The sequence below is a fragment of the Canis lupus genome, chromosome 18, assembly GCF_048164855.1.
Source record: "Canis lupus baileyi chromosome 18, mCanLup2.hap1, whole genome shotgun sequence".
Lineage (NCBI taxonomy): Eukaryota > Metazoa > Chordata > Mammalia > Carnivora > Canidae > Canis > Canis lupus.
The window spans coordinates 58,900,217-58,923,696 of NC_132855.1; the positions used below are offsets into that span (position 1 = coordinate 58,900,217).

General features: G+C 34.2%; 1 long non-coding RNA gene and 1 pseudogene across 1 annotated transcript; both read right to left on the reverse strand.

Annotated features, from left to right (window-relative positions):
- Positions 1–12,177: 12,177 nt before the first annotated feature.
- LOC140609584 (uncharacterized) lies at positions 12,178–18,309 on the reverse strand. The gene is made up of 4 exons (XR_012011370.1): positions 17,795–18,309; positions 16,643–16,704; positions 16,445–16,515; positions 12,178–12,350 (listed from the first exon to the last, which is right to left on the reverse strand). It is a non-coding gene; the product is annotated as an uncharacterized lncRNA (long non-coding RNA).
- On the reverse strand, positions 13,129–15,288 carry LOC140609583 (olfactory receptor 14C36-like; annotated as a pseudogene).
- Positions 18,310–23,480: the final 5,171 nt, after the last annotated feature.

Below are 23,480 nucleotides of genomic sequence, written 5' to 3' on the forward strand. Positions count from 1 at the left end.
TTGACTGAATTCATCTTAAATATACCATGGATGAAATCTGATACATGTTTGAACCTATGTTACTAACTCAGATAAAAATATCTGATGTTTTCCAAAAAATTTCATCATATTCTTTCATAGTCCATCACCCCCACATGCAACCTATAATTTAATACATATCTCTAAAGTTTATGTTTTTCCTGATATTTTGCCTTGATTTCACATAAATAATAGAGCATGTTGTCTTTCGTGTGCACAAAATAGAACCTATTACAGCCGTACCTTCATCTCCTGTATCTACCTACTCTTTGGCTCACTTACCACCAGCCACACTGGCTTCTTCATTTCTGGAACATTCTTGGAATGTTCTAACAGTGTGTTCGTGCTGGCTGTTCTCTCTGATCATTTTCTATTCCTTAGACCAATCCCTCACTACATTCAGGCTCTTATATGCACTTTGTTTCATAAAGCTCTTATGACCTCTCTCTAAATATTGTTTTGTTTTTATTGTCCTTAGTATTTCTCCCATCCAACAGGACTCTGATTTATCTGATTTTTGTCTGTATTTCTTCATTAGTATGTAAAGTAAATGAAAGCAGAGATTTAATGAGTCATATTCAATAGATACTTAGTGAATCAAGACTTTTTTATAGGAAATGATTGTGATTTTCATTTTGTGTTTCAGATGTCTTCTTTTCTGCTCTAGTCCTCCTGTTTCTCAGAGGATTGTTGGTTTAGGAGTCCTGTATTGTGTGCTGGCCTGGATGATTTACTAAACTTTGTATCATGGCTGGGAAATGGGTTGCTGATCTGAGGGAGACAAATATGAAAAGGAGAAAAGCTTTATTGGGCTGCTTATTTAATCTTAGAAGCCTGAGCACCCCCAAATAGTCTGATTCATTTAATTCTAACAGATCTTTGGTTATTTTTTTTCTACACGGTGTGAATTTAAGCAATTGTGCTTCATCCTTGAATATACACAAAATGTCAGATCCATTGGCTTTTTCAAGTTGGACCAGAATTACATAATTAACTAGTCTTTAGGAGATTGGGAATGCCAAGAAACCTACAGAGCCTGAGAAACTCCATGGAGCATGTGCCTTTTTAAAATCTGTATCTAATTTCTTCTTTTTTTATATTCCTGCTTAATTAGGGCCATATACTGCTGTGAAGCTCCAATCCTATTGACACAGCTGAGATTATCAGAGGAACTGAAATACTGCATCCATCCAGCAGTTTATTCTATATTCAAATAAATAAAGCAGATTTCTTTGGAATAGCTTATCAAAGAGAAATTGCTTAAGGAAGTGTTGGAGTCACTTAGTACTGTGATGCCCTTGTCTCCATTATTAGGAAATGACAGGGACTGGCTCTATGATTAGATCTCATTTACCATCCCATTTTCTGCTCATAACTGTTTTATAATCCATGTGCAGTAACAAACTCTGGTGTATTTTAATACTATGCCTCTTCACAGTCTCTTCACACAAATGAAATCATCTTTTTATTTAGTCTATATGGGAACCCCACTGAAGAATAGCAGTGTGGGGACAGTAGGACTAATCGAGAGTAGATGGTCTCTATATGTGAGACAAAGTCTTGAATTGTTATTTATCAATAAAGCAATACAATATTTAAGTTTAGTAGTGGACCCTATCTAATCTAATTTTTCCAATTGTTTTGCTTCAAGCTGAACATGAATAAAAGGATACAAGAATATTATGCTATTATGTTATATTTCATTACCTCATTTTCTGTCAAAAACCACACCACAACCTCTCAGTTCCTTTACTGCCCTCTCATAGGAAACTAGATTAACAATGTTTTATAGTCATTAGGGCACTTATTTCCAAACAGTAAATCAGACATCTCCCATTGAAACTTACATAAGAAAAGCCTTAGTTATATTATATTCAGAGGAATACATTTTCTTTTATATACCTAATATATGATGGCTTGGTATGGATTTTAGATGTGTGCACTTAAGGATGTAATGCACATTATTTCACTATATATGTAGTTTAATAATTTCCTCACAAACTTATGAATATTGTGAATTATCATCAAATCCTCATATTGTGGAATAAAAAGTCATTGTTCACCACAAATACTTTGAAAAACATAACAGAATTGTATCTAAACAGTTAATTTATATTTTATACTTACAGGTTAAAAGGATAATTAAAAGAAGTGAGGTGAACAGAGAAGAGTCTTGGCTAAGTAAAGACAGTGTGCAACAATAGAATGCTTAAAAGCAGTGAATAATAAAGGAAAAACAATCTTGGACTGAAGAGAAACTGAGAGGAACAAAGGAAAGAAAAACAAAGCAAGAGATTGTTGATTGAATGCAGATTGGGTCACTGGGCCTATTTCTGTGCTAGATGTGCTGCATTCAAAGAATGATCATTATGATCCCACCACCAGACACAACAACTAGGCACTATGTTACATATAAAATGATGCTTAAAAACTGCTCTTGCTTCCTAAGAGAGGGTTAAACCATTTCTTACTAAAGGCTTGCTGATTCCTTTTGAAAAAGTTCATCAGTACTTCAAAACAACAACAATAACAGCAACATCTTATTTGCATCTGCACCCATGGACATTATGCATAAACCTGATTTTCTGTTTTTCAATCATTTGACACAACCCTTTTGAGTTTTTACTCCAAAGTGCCATTGGATTATATCACTCTTTCCTCAAAAGCGTTAAATGGCTCAGATGTTCTGCAGAACAAACTTTCATCTCTTTATTGATGTTGTTTGTGAGGTATTGCAGAAAGTGATTCAAGCTTTTCTTTCAAGTCATGTGTTCTCCATTTCCCAATGCCAACTTCACACATTTCTACTTAGAGATCCCAAAGATACAACATATACATCTGAGCTGAGGTCCCTACTAAAGAGTTTTATTTTACTCAGAATCTGAGCAATAGACAAAATGTCTTTCCTCTTCTACTATCTTTTGTCTTTGTAAATCATATCATATCAGTGCACATGTGACTTTATGTTTCTTTCTTCATTCTGTAGACAGAAAGTTCTGCATATATTAAATTTAGAGATGTGTGGCATCTACCTCTGCTCTATATAAAAAGCTAACATTATGAACCTTAAGATCAGATAAACATGAGTTTGCTATCTTGCTCTACCACTAAATCCTTTGTCATCAGGGGATCCCTGGGTGGTGCAGCGGTTTGGCATCTGCCTTTGGCCCAGGGCGCGATCCTGGAGACCCGGAATCGAATCCCACATTGGGCTCCCGGTGCATGGAGCCTGCTTCTCCCTCTGCCTATGTCTCTGCTTCTCACTCTCTCTCTCTCTGTGTGACTATCATAAATAAATAAAAAAATAATAATGAAAAAAAATCCTGTGTCATCAGGCAAGTTAACTAACCTTTCAGATATTGCTTTATCCTCTTGCCGCCATCAGAGTGTTGTGTTTTTTTTTAAGATTTTATTTATTTATTCATGAGAGAGAGAGAGAGAGAGAGAGGGAGGGAGAGAGAGAGAGAGAAGAAGAGAGAGAGGCAGAAACACAGGCAGAGGGAGAAGCAGGCTCCATGCAAGGAGCCCAAAGTGGGACTCGATCTCAGGTCTCCAGGATCACACCCCGGGTTGAAGGCAGCGCTAAACTGCTAAGCCACTGAGGCTGCCCCAGAGAGTTGTTCTAATATAGAATATATTAATTCTTATGAATTCCTCATCAAACTGTCATTCTGTGTATGCTCATTAATTACCTTTGCACATATCTTATCACACTTTTTTTTAATACTTCCAGTAATCCCACTGCTACTTACTTGCAATTATTTCAAAAAATATTCCGTCTTCTTACTATATTGTTGGTTCTTGATTGGTAAACTATATATTCATTTTTTATATTTAATTTTTTATTGAATGAGTAAACAATAGATGTTTGCACACAGGTGGAATCCATAAGATTCTCACAAGTGATTGAAAACTTGAATAGAGTAGATCCACTGGAGTCTTGCAAAGGTCCCTAACTAGAATATTTGTATTGCTCTAAATGTCTCACATTTACTTTGGATCATCACAGTTACTATTTAACTTAACATTTACAATTCCCTGTATTGAATATAAGAGATATATTACTCTAATTTTACAGATAATATAAAATATAAGTTGCAGGTCAACTCTCTATCTATCTATCTCTATCTCTATCTTCAAAGTAACAAAACTTCTAATATGTAGCTTTTGAAGGAGATGTAATTCCAGCTTACTGAACTTCAGAAGGACAGTTTGATAAATATACCATCTTCCTTGAACTTACCTTCTAGATGTTTCTAGGAAGACATGGAACTACTTACTAAGCAACTGAAAACGTTTAAATTTCTAGAGAAAACCCATGTAAGACATTCTTCCTAGTCATCTGTGATTTCAACTTGCAATTCCTCCAGGATATCCAGTCCCTAGTCTTTAATTATAGTAATGTACGTCATCACCTACTTTTTTCTCCTAAGTCCTTATATAAAATTAGTTCTCTACTTTGAAAATGTGAATCTTAATACTATTTGAGATCAAAATAAAATGCACTTACTTTCTAGATTATAGTATAACCTCTATTTCTCCCTGTCTCTCTTCCCTCATTCATATATTTGACTCTATTTGAAATCTTTTTTTGAAATTATTTTTGTAATTTCAAAGTATGTCACTACTAACTCCATAAGATTAAATGACAAACAGGCAGACAGTTTTCTGATTCTAAAATAAAATGAATAGAGATACTCATTGAGATTTGGGCTTGATTACCACTAAGTAGAACTCCGTTAAAATTCACTAATTATTTCCAAATTGATTATTCAAGTGATTCCATTTGGGGAGTCATTTGACTAGAGATTTCTACACTGGAAATTTCAACACAATTTTAATTTCTTTCCTTTATCTGAACATTTGCTATTTGCGGTTACTCTATTTGGATTCTATTACTGGTTATCTCTTGATTATCTCCAAATACTAGTACTTGGCTAATTTTTCCTTCGAGGATAATTAGACTCCTCCAGATTTTCAGACTTGTCTTTCCATTTGTTTTTGTTTTTGTTATTTTTCACGTTTATAATCACTGATATACATCTTCATTTAATATTGTTTTCTAAATTCCAGGTGCTACCAAATGTTCCTATTTGTATTGTTTTGATATTCCTTTCACATCTTAAATTTACCATGTCCAGTTCTAAACCATTACTTCCCTATGAACCTACTATTCACTTAATGTTGACTTCAGCTTCTAGGTAATGCTTCGTCTTGTTAATGATGTTCTCCACTTAGGAGTTATATAGGATAGAAACAATATCCTAGAAGGAAGATGTCTGAAATTTCAAAAATTCCATCCAATTGTATGCAAGAATATTTGGCAGGATTTTATATTTTCACTAGCTATGCAAAGGGAAAGAGCATTTTCTTTCATTACCTTGTCAAAATAATTTGTTTTTGCTTTTTTTTTTTTTTTGAGTTTTTAAACCTGGAGTGCCTGAGTAGCTCAATTGATTAAGTGGTGTGGTCATGTTCTCAGAGTCCTGAGATGGAGCACTGTGTCTGGATCCTTGCTCAGTGTCCGGATCCTTGCTCAATGGAGAGTCTGCTTGAGATTCTCTCTCTCCCTCTCGCTCTGCCCCTGCTCCCACTTGTCATTTGTGCTCTCTTTCTCTCTCTAAAATAAATAAAATAAATCTTTAAAAAGAAATTTGTGAACCTATTCGTAAGAAATGGTTTATCAGTCTTTCATTAATATGCATTTTTTATGGATTTGGACTGCTGTCTTGTATATTTACTGGCCATTCAGATATGCTTTTCAATGAATTGCATTAAAAGTCTTTAATGTATCTCTTCTGGAAGCAAACTAATAGTATGATTTCATATTTTTATATAGATTTTCCAATTTTCACAAAATTATGTCTTGCATTGGACTCATTCTAAAGTGATTTATAATGCCATTTAATATTTTTCCTATCCTCATACATGGAATTATCTATTTGAAGTCATTATTTTAATTAATTAATTTATTACTGAATTACCTGTTTTTTTATTTCTATGGCTTACAAATAATTCTTGATGTCATTAGAAATGTCATCTATTGTTTATTTTATTTTTAATGTAAGATTTATTAGGAAATGCTTATTTTATATTCCATTACAAACTCCTTAAATAAAGACATTTTTATTAAAAATAAATAATTTTGTGGTTAAATCACTTGCTTTGAGGAACCTGTTTTTTTTTTTTTTGAGGAACCTGTTATTCATAGCCATAAGCCAATTTGAAGTTATTTGCATGTTCTTATTTAGATATTTCTGAGAATTTACTCTCATTTAAATGATCATGAACACAATTGCCCAATTCTAAAGGTAAATTAATTGATACCAGGAGACTGCACCCAAAGATGCCAACATCCAACTATGTTATAAATGACAATTTGGAAAATTTTTATCTGCCCACATTCATTGCACCATTTAACATTATTTAGCCTCTGAAGTCTTGCATTCTATTTAACAGAGTACTATTCTATTGTTATCTAATTTTTATTTCTCTTATTCTTTTTTTTAAAGATTTATTTATTTATTCATGAGAGACACAGAGAGAGGCAGAGACACAGGCAGAGGGAGAAGTAGGCTCCACACAGGGAGCCCGATGTGGGACTCGATCCTGGGTCTCCAGGATCACACCCTGAGCTGAAGGCGGTACTAAACCACTGAGACACCGGGGCTGCCCTATTTCTCTGATTCTTAATTAAAATAAAGCCTTCTCAATGATATGTAGAAATTTCTTAAACATTTTAGATTACATAATTTTGTTTGTTTTTAGGCATGTAGATTATCTTATTTTTTTTTAGATTATCTTATTTCAGTCTGTATCATTGTGTTAACTTTGGCCACGATGTCTTTTACAAGATATTCATAATTTTAACATAATTAAATACGATTTTCTTAATCTTTTGTTGAATAAATCTGTCCATTCCTTATAAGAAGTAGATTATTTTGTGTTATTTTCAAATAATTCAATAATATAACATTCCTTATAGAATATCTTAACCAATCAGGGGTCATTTTTCTGTATCTATTTAAATAGGACTATAAATTTATTTTTCTCCTTGTATTGAACAAGTTAATAGTCATTTTTGTACTTTTTAAAATATTTTATTTATTTATTCATGACAGACACACAGAGAGAGGCAGAGACATAGAGGGAGAAGCAGCCTCCCTGCAGGGAGCCTGATGCAGAACTCGATCCCAGGACCCTAGGATCATGACCTGAGCCAAAGGCAAGACACTCAACCACTGAGCCACCCAGGTACCCCCCAGTTTTTGTACCTTTAATATATAATTTCTCCTTTATCAGATTTTAAGATTCTATATACTCTGAGTTGAGTTTTGAGATCAATAGTTTCCAAATGGTTTCTTTGTATATAGTTATGATTTACCACTAATTAGTATTAGATCTGTAAAATAAATATTAAAATATATTCCTGAAGAGAATTAACATTGTTGTAATATTGTGGTGCCGTCCTTGAACACAGAATATATATTCTAATCATTTTTCATGTCCTTTATTTTATCCATATAGGATATGTTTTGTATTTTAAGTTACATTAAAATATGTATTTTATAATTACTTTTCATTGTGACTAGTATTTTATTTTCCCTAAATCACCATTGTTGATGTAGCAGAAATGCTAAGGAATTTTGTAGACTGATCTTGATGAATTTTCTTTTTAGGTTAATAAAAGTATCTGTTGATGTTAATTTTTCTAGGTAGATGATTATTTCTTTGAAAAACAGCAGTTTTTGCTCTATCTATATGAACCTTAGTTTTTAAAAATATATTATTTATTTGAGAGTGAGAGAGAAAGAGCACAGAAGCAGGGGGTAGTGACAGAGGCAGAGGGAGAAGTAGATTCATCTGATCAATGTGTCAGATGTGGGGCTCAATCCAAGGACCCTGGGATTATGACCTGAGCTGAAGGCAAACGCTCAACTACCTGAGCCACCCAGGCATCCCAGGGTGTTGAGTTTTATATGTTCTTCATATATTTTGGATGCTAACCCTTTATCAGATGTGTCATTTGCAAATATCATCTCCCATTCTGCAGATTGCCTTTTAGGTTTGTTGATTATTTCCATTGCTGTTCAGAAGATTTTTATTTTGATGAAGTCCTAATAGCTTATTTTTGCCTTTGTTTCCTTAATCTCAGGAGACATATCTAGAAAGAAGTTGCTGTGCCTGATGTCAAAGATGTCACTGCCTGTGTTATCCTCTAGGATTTTGATGGATTCGTATCTCACATTTAGACCTTTTATTAATTTTGAATGTGTTTTTGTGTATGCTGTAAGAAATTGGTCCAGTTTCATCCTTCTGTATGTTACTCCCCAGTTTTCTCAACACCATTTCTCAAGACCATATACTGTCTTTTTCCATTGGATATTTTTTCCTACTTTGTCAAAGATTAGTTGACCATAAAGTTGTTGGTTCATTTCCAGCTCTTCTATTCTGCTCTATTGCTCTATTTGCTTACTTTGTGCCATTATCATATTGTCTTGATCACTACAGCTTTGTAATATAACTTGAATTCTGTAAATGTGATGCCTACACCTTTTCTTTTCATTTTCAAGGTTGCTTTGGCTATTAGGGGTCTATGGTGGTTCCAAATAAATGTTAGGATTGTTTATTCTAGGTCTGTGAAAATTGTGGTGGCACTTTGATGGGTGTTGCATTAAATGTATAGATTGCACTGGTTAATTTTAATGATATTTGTTCTTCTAATCTATGAGCATATAAAGTTTATTTTTTCCCATTTCTTTGTGTCTTTTTCAATTGCTTTCATCAGTGTTGTAATTTTCACAGAACAGACATTCAAACTTTTTGGTAAGGCTTATTCCTAAGTATCTTATAGTTTTTATGAGATTATAGATGGGAGTGATTCCTTGATTCCTCTTTCAGCTGCTTCACTTTGGGTGTGTAGAAATACAACAGATTTCTATACGTTGATTTTGTATCCTGCAACTCTAAATCCATGTATCAGTTCCAGCAATGTTTTGGTGCAGTGTTTTTTTTTTTTTTTATGATAGTAACAGAAAGAGAGAGAGAGAGAGAAAGAGAGAGAGAGGCAGAAACACAGGCAGAGGGAGAAGCAGGCTCCATGCACCGGGAGCCCGACGTGGGACTCGATCCCGGGTCTCCAGGATCACGCCCTGGGCCAAAGGCAGGCGCCAAACCGCTGCACCACCCAGGGATCCCGTGTTTTGTTTTTTTTTTTATATCCTGTCATTTACAAATAGTGAAAGTTTGACTTCTTGCCAATTTGGATGCCATTTATTTATTTATTTTTTGTTTCTGACTATTGTGGCTACAACTTCCAATATTATGATATATAACAATGGTGAGAGTGGATATTCCTGTTTTGTTCCTGACCATCAAAGAAAATTTCTCATTTGTTCTCCATTGAGGATGATATTAGCTATGGGATCTTTGTGTATGGACTTTATTATGTTGAGATACATTCCCTTTAACATTTATTTTTCAAGGCTTTTATTATGAATGAATGTTATACTTTGTCAAATGCTTTTTCTGTATCTATTAAAAGTACCATATGTTTCTTATCCTTTCTTTAGTTAACCTGGTGTATCATGTTGACTGATTTGCAAATATTGAACCACTTTGCATCCCAGCAATAAATTGTATTTGATTATGGTGAATGATTCTTTTAATGTACCGCTGGATTCAATTTGCCAGTGTTTTGTTGAGAATTTTTGCATCCATGCACATCAAGATCATTGGCCTGTGGTTCTATTATTCAGTGGAGTCTTTGGATTTAGTTATCAGGGTAATGATGACCTCATTGAATGAGTTTGGAAGTTTTCTTTTCATCTCTGTTTTTTTGGAATAGTCAGAGAAGAATCGCTATTCTTTTTATGTTTTTAAATTTTTATAAATTTATTTTTTATTGGTGTTCAATTTGCCAACATATAGAATAACACCCAGTGCTCATCCTGTCAAGTGCCCACCTCAGTGCCCATGACCCAGTCACTCCCACCCCCCGCCCACCTCCCCTTCCACCACCCCTAGTTCGTTTCCCAGAGTTAGGAGACAGAACATGAAAGACTATTAATTCTTTTTCAAACATTTGATAAAATTTGCCAGTGAAGCCATCCAGCTCTGTACTTTTGTTAGGAAATTTTTGATTACTGATTCAATTTCTTTACCAATTATTGGTCTGTTCAAGTTTTCTATGTTTTTTTGTTTCAGAAAAGCTGTAAAGCTTTAAATATTATTTAAATAATAAATTTAAATAATTATAAAATTATATTAATATTAAATATTATAATTTAAATATAAATGGATTATGCACCTACGTGGCTCAGTGGTTGAGAATCTGCCTTTGGATAAGGGCATGATCTGGGGGTCCCGGATCGAGTCCCATATCAGGCTCACTGGAAGGAGCCTGCTTCTCCCTTTGCCTATGGCTCTGCCTCTCTCTCTCTCTGTAAATAATAAATCTTAATAAATAAAATCTTAAAAAATATTATATATATATTTTTTTCTTTATGGTCAGCATGGACTAAAGGGAATTATTCAGTAATGGATTAGACTTTGTTTTTTTAAGATTTTATTTATTTATTCTTGAGAGACACAGAGAGAGAGAGGCAGAGACACAGGCAGAGACAGAAGCAGGCCCCACGCAGGGAGCCCAATGTGGCACTCAGTGTGGGACTAGATCCTGGGACTCCATCCTGGGACTCAATCCTGGGACTTCAGGATCACACCCTGGGCCAAAGGCAGGCACTTAACCACTGAGCCACCTAGGTGTCCCTGGATTAGGCATTCTTAAAGACATGTTTGCCCTTTGCCCTCAGGTCCTGTGTTGTGATTTATAAGCCCTTCAAATGTCTTGCTTCATAAGTTTATTTGTTTTTCTTGATCTTTAGTCCACTTGATATATTGTATCCCTTGGGTAATTTGGATCTGTAGCCCTCTTGTTGTGATGAAACATAACCATTGGCTAAAGGCTTTTCTGAATTCTGTGAATATTTCTAGCAAATTATTGAAACTGAGCATGGTTTGTGGGACCCTTAAACTTTCAGTTGGCATCAGAAGTGAAGATGGTCTTGAGAAGTTCATATACCATATAGGAACAGACCTTTTATAAAATAAAAAAAAAGGTTTTTAGATTATTTGAATTTTGTGAAAATCAGGCTAAAAAGTCTTTATTCCAAACTCAGTTTATTTATTACAAAAGAAGTAGAGAGAAAATCCAAGGACTCAGAGTGAGGTCCTGAAGTATTCCCAGGCCACAATATCCAGTCCTAATAGATCATCCATACAGAAAAATAAATAAGCAAATCAATAACATGAACATCACTGTAGACTAAATGGACTTAATGATCATATATAGAACATTCCACCCAAAAGCAGAAGAATATACATTTTTCTCAAACACACATGCAACATTCTCCAAGATAGATTATGTTAGGTTAAAGAACAAGTTTGAACAAATTTGAGAACATTGAAATCATACAAAATATATTTTTCCACCACAATAAAATAAAACTAAAAATTAATAATAAAAGAAAAAAGTCAATATTTGGCAATTAATATAGTCTTTCACAGTCAATAGGACAAAAATAATCAAATTTGAAATCAGTAAAATCTTGTAAAAATAAAAATGTAACAATAAGTAAAGACAAAAATGTAACACAACATAGTAAAACTTTTTTCTAAAGATTTTATTTATTTATTCATGAGAGATACAAAGACATAGGCAGAAGGAGAAGCAGGCTCCCTGCAGGGAGTCTGATGCAGCACTTGATCCCTGGACTCTGGGATCATGCCATGAGCCAAAGGCAAATGCTCAACCACTTAGTCACCCAGGCATCCCACAACATAGTAAAAGTTATGTGACTCAGCAAAAGCAGTACTTAGAGGGAACTTTATAGTAATAATATCTATATTAAAGACCTAAGTTTAGGCCTAGAGGCCAAGATAATGTTTTTTAAAGTACAAATCGAACCCAAAGTAGGGAGAAAACCATAGAAATGAAAGCACAAATAAATACTAGAAAAATAGACAACCTCATATATTTCTATTTTTTTAATAAATTTATTTTTTATTGGTGTTCAATTTGTCAACATATAGAATAACACCCAGGGCTCATCCCATTTTTTTTTAAGATTTTATTTATTTAAAAAGAAAGAGAGCACAAGTGGGGACAAGGTTGAGGGGCACTGAGAGAGGGAGAAGCAGGCTCCTCAGTGAGCAGAGAGCCTGACACCAGGCTTCATCACAGGACACTGGAATCATGACTCCAGCTGAAGGCAGATGCTTAACCGATTGAGGCACTCAGGCCATCAGATATCTCTAAACCAGGGCATCATCTGTAAAATGTGGGAACATTATTATTGCTTGCATGAGGTTATTGAAGAGTTGATAATGCATTGCACGGCTTTGCACAATTCATGCCACTGTATGTTACAAGTGACTTAGAATATGTACAGTGACCATAATGCTAATAATAACTGCATGGACAACAGACATTCAGAACCTCACATTTCATCCTTTCAGTCAGGAAGATGTAGATAATTTCTAGTACTTAATGGCATTATCATTCATCTCCCCCTCCTAAAGTGTGGGTGGATTGCCCACCTCTCCCTTTGACAGCAAATGTGGCCATGTGACTTATTTGGTAAAAAAAAAAAAAAAAAGTGCACAGAAATGACTGGTAGTGATATAAGGAACTCATGTGCACTTTTCTACATTTTTCTTCTCCCTGTGACTGAGTTTTGACTATGGGATTCTGTTTTCCATTCTCAATTTTGTCATTTTAAAACAATAAAAAAACTGCCATGACTCTGTTTTTGTATGTACATCAAAACTTTTTTTTACATGAGTGCCATATCTTTGTTATTGTGATGTCAAAATGTATGTTTGGATCTCTTTTCAAATATATACCTTACTTTGTTTGCTATTAGAACCTATTTTCAAAGTGCATACTTGGATTGCTTTTTAATATTTTTATGTTTGTCTCCTTGAGAGTTCAAGGATCTCCACTGTGGAGGTCAAAACCTCTTGCAAGGTGTCCAAGGACTACCTTAAATTTTATCCATATTAATGAAATAACTCACAAAGCTGATATTTTCAGGTCAGTAGTAGTTACTTGGTTTCTGATTGGAGAATATTCCCACTTTTTCTATTTGATTTTTTTTTTTTAAGAAAATGCTTAAAACTCATTTCAATGAGACTATTATGTTCTTTTTTAAAAGTCTTATTTATTTATTTATGAGACACACACACACACAGAGGCAGAAACACAGGCAGAGGGAGAAGCAGGCTCCATGCAGGGAGCCCGATGTGGGACTCGATCCCCAGTCCCCAGGATCAGGTGAAAAGCAGCGCTAAACCGCTGAGCCACTGGAGCTGCCCCTAACTATCATTTTCAATGGATCTGTCAAATGAATCCAATTCAGAGAGCTCCCTGATGGCTTCCATTTAGCTTATGCTAAGAGCAAGAAGTAAATCTTCGTTGTATTAATATACTAAAACTTTGGAGTTGCTAATTTTTGCAGTACAAGCTACTATATAATGGCTAATATTATTGACAATAAAGATAAATATTTTAATGACACTAACAGAAAGCAAAATAGCATTCTTTTTACTTCTCGGTGGTCTTAATGGATGCCCATGGATAACCATGTGAAAGTGGGGAAAAACCATTTTCCATTCCTTAATCAACCTAGCAAATAATGTTTAAAGCATAATCAAGTAAATGTATCCTTAAGCCACTTGAACACATTTTTAGCAAAATTTTGGTGTGATAAGAAGTATAATGTATCTACATTTCCCTTGCCCTATGAACAAGCTATGTAAAATATTTCTGATCCTCTCATACATGACTCCATACTCCTACCAAATTCACTTCTCTTTTCACAACTATACTGCATTCATATTTTATGGTATTCAAAAGAAACTATATTTTTTCATATTTATTTTTGAGTGATTGTGACCATTTCTTCTATACTACTGTTTAATACTAGGTTTATAAATATTTAAATAGTAAACAAATACAAAACAGGGCTTAATATAAAATACTTCTAGAGATAACTTTTTTGGGGTATTTTTGGACTAAATTTTTAGTGAGTGCTTCTAATCTGTCAAAGCATAAATAGAGAGTTCTTATTTGTAATTCCAGATTCTTTACCCAGTGCTATATTCAGATAATCCAACATCTTCAGAAATGAAATTATATTGATAAATGATATATTTTAGTGACATTATAGATTAAATATATGTCAGTTATTTTGGTACAATTCCAATCAATTTCTCAATTTATTGCTGAAAACATGAATTTTATTCAATAGTTTAGAGTGAACCTCAGCAATTTCCTGTACATTTCCTGAATAAACATTCTCTTCATTTTATTAATGGCTTATTTTATTTGTTCATTTCTAAGACTGTAGATAATAGGGTTGAAGAGTGGAGGGATTATGGAATAGAAAACAGAAAAGATCATGTCCTGCATTATGGAAGAGTTTTCAGATGGTCTCAGATATACAAAAAAGCCTGAGCTGAAGAAGACAGACACCACAATGATGTGAGGGACAGAGGCAGAAAAAGCCTTTTTTCTGTCTGCTCCACCTGGAAATTTGAGAACAGTAGAAAATATGTGAATGTAAAATCTGATGATAAAGATGAAACAGCCACCGCCAATCCCCAGCCAGAAGATGAGATCAGCATCTTATTGCTGAAAGTGTCAGAGCAGGAGAGCTTTAGAAGAGAGGGAATATCACAAGAAAACTGATGGATAACATGGGATTGACAAAAGGGGAGCCGGAATGTGTTGCCAGTGTGCACACCTGCATAAATGAGACCACTGAGTATGGATGCAGATTTGAGGGTTCATGATCACAGGGTAGTGAAGAGGTTGGCAGATAGCCACATGACAGTCATGGGCCATGATAGAAACAGAAGCTCCACATATACAAAGAAAACCACTAGGAAGACCTGAACTACACACCCAGCCTTTGAAATGGTGCTGCTGTTAAGCAGAGAATTGACACATGAGTTAGGAACTGTCACAAAAATGTAGCAGACATCCAAGATGGACAGATTTCTAAGGAAGAAGTACATGGCTATGTGAAGACTCCTGTCAAGGGTGGTGACAGTAACAATGAGAATGTTCCCCATCAGAGTGACTACATACATTATAGAGAAGGTTATGGCATAAAAAACTTGTAGTTCCCATACATCAGAAAACTTTGTGAGGAGAAATCCCATCATTATGGTGGAATTTGACATCATTATGGTGGGTAATACAATTTGTACCTGAAAAGTAAGAAGTGAAGTCCTGAGCTCAAGAAGAAACAAATTATGGAAATATAGTTCTTAAATATTTTAATCTTGATCCCTATCTAATTCTAATTTATATCGAAACCTGATTCTAATTTAGTTTTGAAAGAAAATTTACTTGTCCTTCTTTAGTCTACATATTATTTTTTTACATGGTATTATTATTTTTTCTAATAGCAATGTCTCAATTTCTTTTCTTTTGTATATTTTTTATTGGCGTTCCATTTGCCAACATATAGTATCACACCCAGTGCTCATCCCATCAAGTGCCCCCCTCAGGGCCCACCACCCAGTCACCCCATCCCCTTGCCCACCTCCCCTTCCACTACCCCTTGTTATTATTTTATTCTTACTGTTGTAATGGAGTGACAGTTCCAACTTATAATAAACATAAAAGTCCAATACATATTTCTACACATTTCCTTTGGAAGATGTGATTTTCTTATGGTTAATCAAATATAAATATAGGTATAGATTATATAAATACAGTTGTATTTGAATGAAATTTTGGAGATAATATTGCTGAACTCTGGATAATTAGAATAAAATATTTGGTTGTTTTCAAACTTACATTTTTATTGGAGAGTACAGACAATATGAGGAAAAATAATTCTAGGTATAATGTTCTACGGATAATAGTGTCAAAATTTTCTGCTCCTATGACAAAATATTAATATGAAACTTTACATACTCCAATACCTCAAATGGAGTATAATCTCATTAGCTGATACATTTACCTCCACCGACTTTACTCCTAATTTTTTGTTACATATTTATACTTCAAATTATTTATTTTAGTCATTTATTTATTTATTTATTTATTTATTTATTTATTTATTTCATTAATTTTTTATTGGTGTTCAATTTACCAACATACAGAATAACACCCAGTGCTCATCCCATCAAGAACCCCCCTCAGTGCCCGTCACCCACTCACCTCCACCCCCCGCCCTCCTCCCCTTCCACCACCCCTAGTTCGTTTCTCAGAGTTAGGAGTCTTTATGTTCTGTCTCCCTTTCTGATATTTCCCACACATTTCTTCTCCCTTCCCTTATATTCCCTTTCACTATTATTTATATTCCCCAAATGAATGAGAACATACACTGTCCTTCCCCGATTGACTTACTTCATTCAGCATAATACCCTCCAGGTCCATCCACGTCAAAGCAAATGGTGGGTATTTGTCGTTTCTAATGGCTGAGTAATGGATAAAGAAGATGTGGTTTATGTATACAACGGAATATTACTCAGCCATTCTCTCTTCTTTTAAAGAGAGATTGAATGAGCCAAGTATTATTATTTCCTGAGTACCCCTTTAACCTACCCCTGTTCCTTCTTTATCATCTTCGATTTTCCAGCTTTTCATAACTTCTTTGATTCTACTAGCTGAAAAACAAAACAACAAAATTATAGCCCAATATCTTACAATACTAATTTAGTTTTTTTCTGTTAAATTACAGATTTTGTTTTTCTCTCTTTAATCTTCAGCTGTTGGGGCAGCCCAGGTGGTTCAGCAGTTTAGCGCCGCCTTCAGTCCGGGGTGTGATCCTGGAGACCTGGGATCTAGTCCCACTTCGGCCTCCCTGCATGGAGCCTGCTTCTCCCTTTGCCTGTGTCTCTGCCTCTCTCTCTCTCTCTCTCTCTCATTCTCTCTCTCTCTCTCATGAATAATTAAAATCTTTTTTAAAAAAGAAAAAATAATCTTCAGCTGTTCACCGATTTTCTAAAATTTCTTCTTTTGATTCTACATCACTTAATAAATTGTTGGTCATTGCGCCACACCTTTATTGCTTATGTTACCAGTCCTCTGTTTTATTCATCATTGGATATATTAACCAACTTTCATCTTGACTTACCTGGGGTACCTATATTTACCTGGATCTCTTCTATTATTCTTTTTTTTTAAAGATTTTATTTATTTATTCATGAGAGACACAGAGAGAGGAGCAGAGACATTGGCAGAGGAAGAAGCAGGCTCACTGCAGGGAGCCCAACGCAGGACTTGATCCCAGTACCCCAGATTCACGACCTGAGCCAATGGCAGTGGCTCAATCACTGAAACACCCAGGTGCCCCTGTCAGACATTTTCTAAGTAAAATTTATAGATCAGTTTTAAGTCTCTCAATGGTAGTATTTGTTACCTGTGAATATCCCTATTTTACAGACACAAAAATCCTGCCTAAGTTTACCAGCTGTTGTTTCATTGCAAAAACTGTTTCTCACATGTTTCTCAAACACAAGCTGCATTAAAGAGACAGATGGGAATTGGCCAGTTCAATGCCTCTATAGGTTTCCAAAAGAATGTCTGTACACTCTTATAATAATGCACTAATTATAATTTTGCTTATGTAAGTTTTATATATGATTACATTAGGCATATATAGCATGTATCCAAAATGCTCTTATGGAATAGTCACTAGGACCTTGGCTTTAGAATGAATAGACAGTAGGTTTGAGAAATATCACCACCACTTACCAGGCCTGTGAAATTGGAAATATACTTCACCTAACATGTATTTCCTTTATCTGTAAAAACAGGATAATGATGTCAATGCTATAGTATTTTTAATAATATTTTTATTCAAATTTATATACATCAAGAGTTTTGTGAATAAAAATAAAACAACTAAGTCCCTACTCCCATGAAATCATCCTGTTAGGAGCTAAAATTTGATGAAAAATTAAATATTTCAGTTAATTTTAAGAGTTTTGATGAAAATTCATGGGATAATATGATCTGTGAGAAAGTGTGTGATTTCAGGAAGTGATCTGGCATTGGTCAGTTAAATGAAATTATTTGGAAGCCAGTAAACAGCTATAGAAATAAAGACATATATTTTTACTTTTCCCACCAGACTTATGTTTTTCCATTTTCTTGTGCATAGAGAAACTCAGTATATATCTCATGAATTGATTTTATAAATAAGATTAACACTTATTTTTCCAGACAAGATAATAGTTTGCATATTTTCTAGCTTGATTCGTCCCACTCATTGGTTTGATATTTTGTTAACATATAAATTGAGGATATGCAAACATTTGTTTCTATTTTTATTTTTATTTTTTAAGATCTTATTTATTTATTCATGACACACAGAGAAAGAGAGAGGGAGAGAGAGAGAGGCAGAGACACAGGCAGAGGGAGAAGCAGGCTTCCTGCAGGGAGCCCGATGTGGGACTCAATCCCAGATCCTGGGGTTGCGCCCTGAGCTGAAGGCAGATGCTCAACCACTGAGCAACCCAGTCATCATTTTTTTATTTTTAATATTACTTTGTTTTATTTCATACAACTGTTCCATTATAATAAATTTAAACAATGCATATATTTTTTCTGTTGAAGACTACAACTTTTTAATCAGTCAAAATCTGAATATTGAAAAGTATTTGTATATTCACAGGTAGGACACATAAAAGCTTTTCTAAAGGTGCCTGAGTGGCCCAGTGGTTGAACATCTGCCTTTTCTTGTGTCATGATCCTGGGGTCTTGGGATTGAGTCCCACATTGGACCTCCCCACAGGGACTCTGCTTCTCCCTCAACCTATGTCTCTCTTTCTCTCTCTCTCTGTGTGTGTGGCTCTTATGAATAAATAAATAAAACCTTTTATAAAAAGAGAAAGCTTTCCTAAGTTAAATAGTCATTTGCCATCAGTAAACAACCTGTTTTTTTCATAACTTACTTAAAAGACTTATGTGATCAGTTATTTTCAAGTTAGATCACTTACCCTACAAAGATAAATACTTGTACATACTTCTCTCCATTTATAGTTAGATATTTGAGGACTTCTGAAAATGAACAACAACTTTCAAAAATAACAACACCTTAAATATTCATAAATGAACTAAAATTAGCAAAATGTTGACTACCTCAAGTTGAAGTCATTACATACTTGAAACTTCAGTTTCTTACTTATGAAACAACCTTTTTTTTAAAAAAAAATTGACTTTCTGTACAGCAAAGTAAGATACTTCCAAGAGTAGACAAATTTGGATAAAAAACAAACATTGGTTTATTGCACATTACACATTCAAAGCAATTCTTATCAAAATACCAGCAGCACTTTTCGAAGAATCTATGAGACCAGAAAAGACTCAGAATAGCCAAAATAATTTTGCAAAAGAAGACCAGAGCCTGTAAATAACACAATTTTGGACTTCAAGCTGTATTATAAAGCTATAATCATCAAGACAGTATGGTACTGGCATAAAAGCAGACACATAGATCAGCAGAAGAGAATAGAGAACCCAGAAATGGCCTCTCAACTCTACAGTCAACTAATCTTCAACAAAGCAGGAAAGGAAAGTACTATGGTAAGTGACATAAATCAGTTAGAGAAACAAATGTGATACAATTTGATTCATATGTGGAACTTAAGAAACAAAACAAATGAGCAGAGGGGAAGAAAGAGAAGGGGGCAAGAAATAGACTCTTAACTATACAATACAAGCTGATGGTCACCAGAGGGGAGGTGGGTAGGGGGATTGGTTAAATAGGTGATACGGATTGAGGAGGGCACTTGTGATGAGCACTGGGTGTTATATGGAACTGTTGAATTCCGTATTATACTGGGTAGTATGTTATACTTTGTCAAATGCTTCTTATGCATCTATTAAAATGGTAAAATGGTTATTATTCTTTCTCTTATTGATGTAATATATCATGTTTATTGTTTGCAAATATCAAAACACACTTGCCGCCCAGGAACAAATCCCATTTGATCATGGTGAATGATTTTTTTAAATGTATTGTTGAATTTAGTTGAAAATATTTTATAGAGAATTTTTGCATCCATGTTCATCAGGGACAGTGCCTTGAATTTCTCTTTTTTAGTAGTGTCTGTATCTGATTTTAGTATTGGAGTAATCTTGGATTCATAGAATGTATTTGGAAGTTTTTCTACCTTTTCTATTTTTTGGTGTAGGTTGAGAATAGCTATTCTTTAAAACAATTAACTCTTCTTTAATAACTCTTTTTTAAATGTCTGGATGAATTCACCTATGATGACATCTGGTCCTGTCTTTTGTTTGTTGGGAGGTTTTTGATTATTGATTCCATAACTGCTGGTTATTGGTTTGTTCAAATTTATATTTCTTCCTGTTTTAGTTTTGTTTTGTTTTTATATGGTAGTAGGGATTCATCCATTTCTTCTTTATTGTCCAATTTGTTGGCATACAGTGTTTCAGAATATTCTCTAATAATTGTTTACATTTCTGTGGTGTTGGTTGTTATTTCTCATTTTTATTTGTGATTTTTATTTAAGTCTATCTTTTTATCTTGAAAAGTCTGGTTAGAATTTATTGATTTTATTGATTTTTAAAAAGGCAAAACAGCTCCTGATTTCATTGCTATATTGTGTTTTCTTTTTTTTGTTTTGTTTTGTTTTTATTTTTATATCATCTATATCAGCTCTAATTTTTTTTTAATTTTTAATTTTTTATTGGAGGTCAGTTTGCCAACATATAGCATAACACCCAGTGCTCATCCCGCCAAGTGCCTCCCTCAGTGCTGGTCACCAAGTCACCTCAACCCCCTGCCCACCTCCCTTTCCACTACCCCTTGTTCATTTCCCAGAGTTAGGTGTCTCTCATGTTTTGTCAACCTCACTGATATTTTCACTCATTTTCTCTCCTTTCCCCTTTATTCCCTTTCACTACTTTTTATATTCATCAAAATGAATGAGATCATATATTTGTCCTTCTTCGATTGACTTATTTCACTCAGCATAATACCCTCCAGTTCCATCCATGTCGAAGCAAATGGTGGGTATTTGTCATTTCTAATGGCTGAGGAATATTCCATTGTATACATAGACCACAGCTTCTTTATCCATTCATCTTTCGAGGGACACCGAGGCTCCTTCCACAGTTTGGCTATTGTGGACATTTTAGCTCTAATCTTTAATATTTTCTTTCTTCTGCTTTTTTAGGTTTGTTTGTTATTCCTTTTCTACCTCCTATTGTTATTTATTTCCTTTTTATGACTGTTTTTATTGTACTCCAAAACATTTAGGCCTGCTTGCTTTGTTTTTATTTTCATTTGTTTCCATATAATTTTTTTATTTTTTCTTTTATTTCATGGTTGACCCATTTGTTATTTAGTAGCATACTTTTTAACCTCCATATATTTGTGGTTTTCTCCTTTTGTTGTTTGGTTGACTTCTAGTTTCATTGTGTTGTGGTCATAAAATATATATGGTATGTTATTGATCATTTTGATTTTGTTTAGGTTTGTTTTGTGCATTTTACATATCTGTAAAATGTTCCATGTGCACTTGAAAGTAATGTATATTCTGCTATTTTTGGATAGAATGTTCTGAATATCTCTGTTAAATCCATCTGTTTCAATGTGTCATCCAAAGTAATTTTTTCCTTGTTGAATTTTTGTTTGGTTTATCTGTATATTTACAATAGTATTAAAGTCCTCTACTATTGTTGTATTTTTATTAATTAGTTACTTTGTGTTTATTATTAACTTTTATGTATTTGGGTGCCCGTATATTGGGTGCGTAAATATTTACAATTTTTTTTTATCTTGGTGGATTATCTTCTTTATTTTTATATATTGTCCTTTGTCTCTTCTTATAGTCTGTTTTAAAGTCTATTTTATCCCAAATAATTGCTACTATGGCTTTCTTTTGATATCCATTAGCATGATAGATTGTTCTCCATCCCCTCACTTTCAATCTGCCTGTGTCTTTAGGTCTAAAATGATTTTCTTGGGGGCTACTGGGTGGCTCAGTCAGTTGAGCATCTGTTTTTGGCTCAGGTTATAATCCCAGGATCTTGAGATTGAACCCCATGTTGGGCTCCTGGCTCAGAGGACAGCCTGCTTCTCCCTCTCCCCCCTCCCTTTTCTCTTGACATGCTCTCTCTCTTTCTCACCATCTCTCTCTTTTTCTCTTTCAACTAAAACAAACAAACAAATTCAGTCTCTTGTAGTCAGCATTTGGTAATTAGATAGGTCTTTTTTAAATCCATTCCGACACCCTATGTTTTTGTTTTGTTTTGTTTTGTTTTGTTTTGTTTTGTTTTTGAAAGAAAGAGAGAGGAGAAGACAGAGAGGAAGAGAAAGAAACTCAAGCAGGCTCCATGCCCAGGGTGGAGCCTGATGTGGGGCTTGATCTCATGACCCTGAGATCATGATCTGAGCTGAAATCAAGAGTTGGGTACTTAATTGACTGAGATATCCAGGAACCCCTAACACCCTATATCTTTTGATAGGAGTATTTAGTCCATGTACATTCAAAGTAATTATTGATAGATTTGTACTTATTGCCATTTATTACTTGTTTTGTTGTTTCTAAAGACTTCCTCTGTTCCTCGTTTTTTTTCTCATGCTTTGCTGATTTTTCTCAATGATATATTTGGATTTCTTTCTCTTTATTCTTTGCATATTTTTGTTCATTTTTGATATATAGAAACCATTAGGTTTATATATAACTTCTCTACATAGGAGTTTGTATTAAGTTGATGATCATTTAATTTTGAACCCATTCTTTTCTACTCCCCACATTTTAAATATATGTTATTATGCTTTATATCTTTTTTTTTAGTTCCTTGACTGTTGTTTTTACAAAAATATTCATTTTTACTGTTATTGTGTCCTGTAACTATATTGTCATCTTTGGTCTCTACATTCAAAGTTTCCCCTTTAATAATTCTTGCAGGACTGGTTTACTGGTCATAAACTCCTTTAATTTTTGTTTGTCTGGTAAACTCTTCATATCTCCTTCTATTCTAAATGATATCCCTGTTAGATAGAGTATTATCGGCTGCATATTTTTCCCATTCAGCCCTTTGAATATATCATGTCATTTTCTTCTGGCTTACAAAGTTTCTGTTGAAAAATCTGCTAGGGGCACCTGGATGGATCAGTTGGTTGAGTGTCTGCTTTTGGCTCAGGTCATGATCCCAGGGTCCTGGGATCAGGTTCCCTACTCAGGGGGGAGTCTGCTTCTCCCTCTCCTCCTGTGTGCTCACTTTCTCAAATAAATAAATAAATAAATAAATAAATAAATAAATAAATAAATAATAAATCTTTAAAAAATTTCCTACTAATCTTGTGGGTATTTGCTTGTAAGTTAGGGGGTTCTTTTGTCTTTCTGCTTTAAAAAAATTTGGAACTATATTTTGCAAATTTAACTACTACATGCCTTGGTTTGGG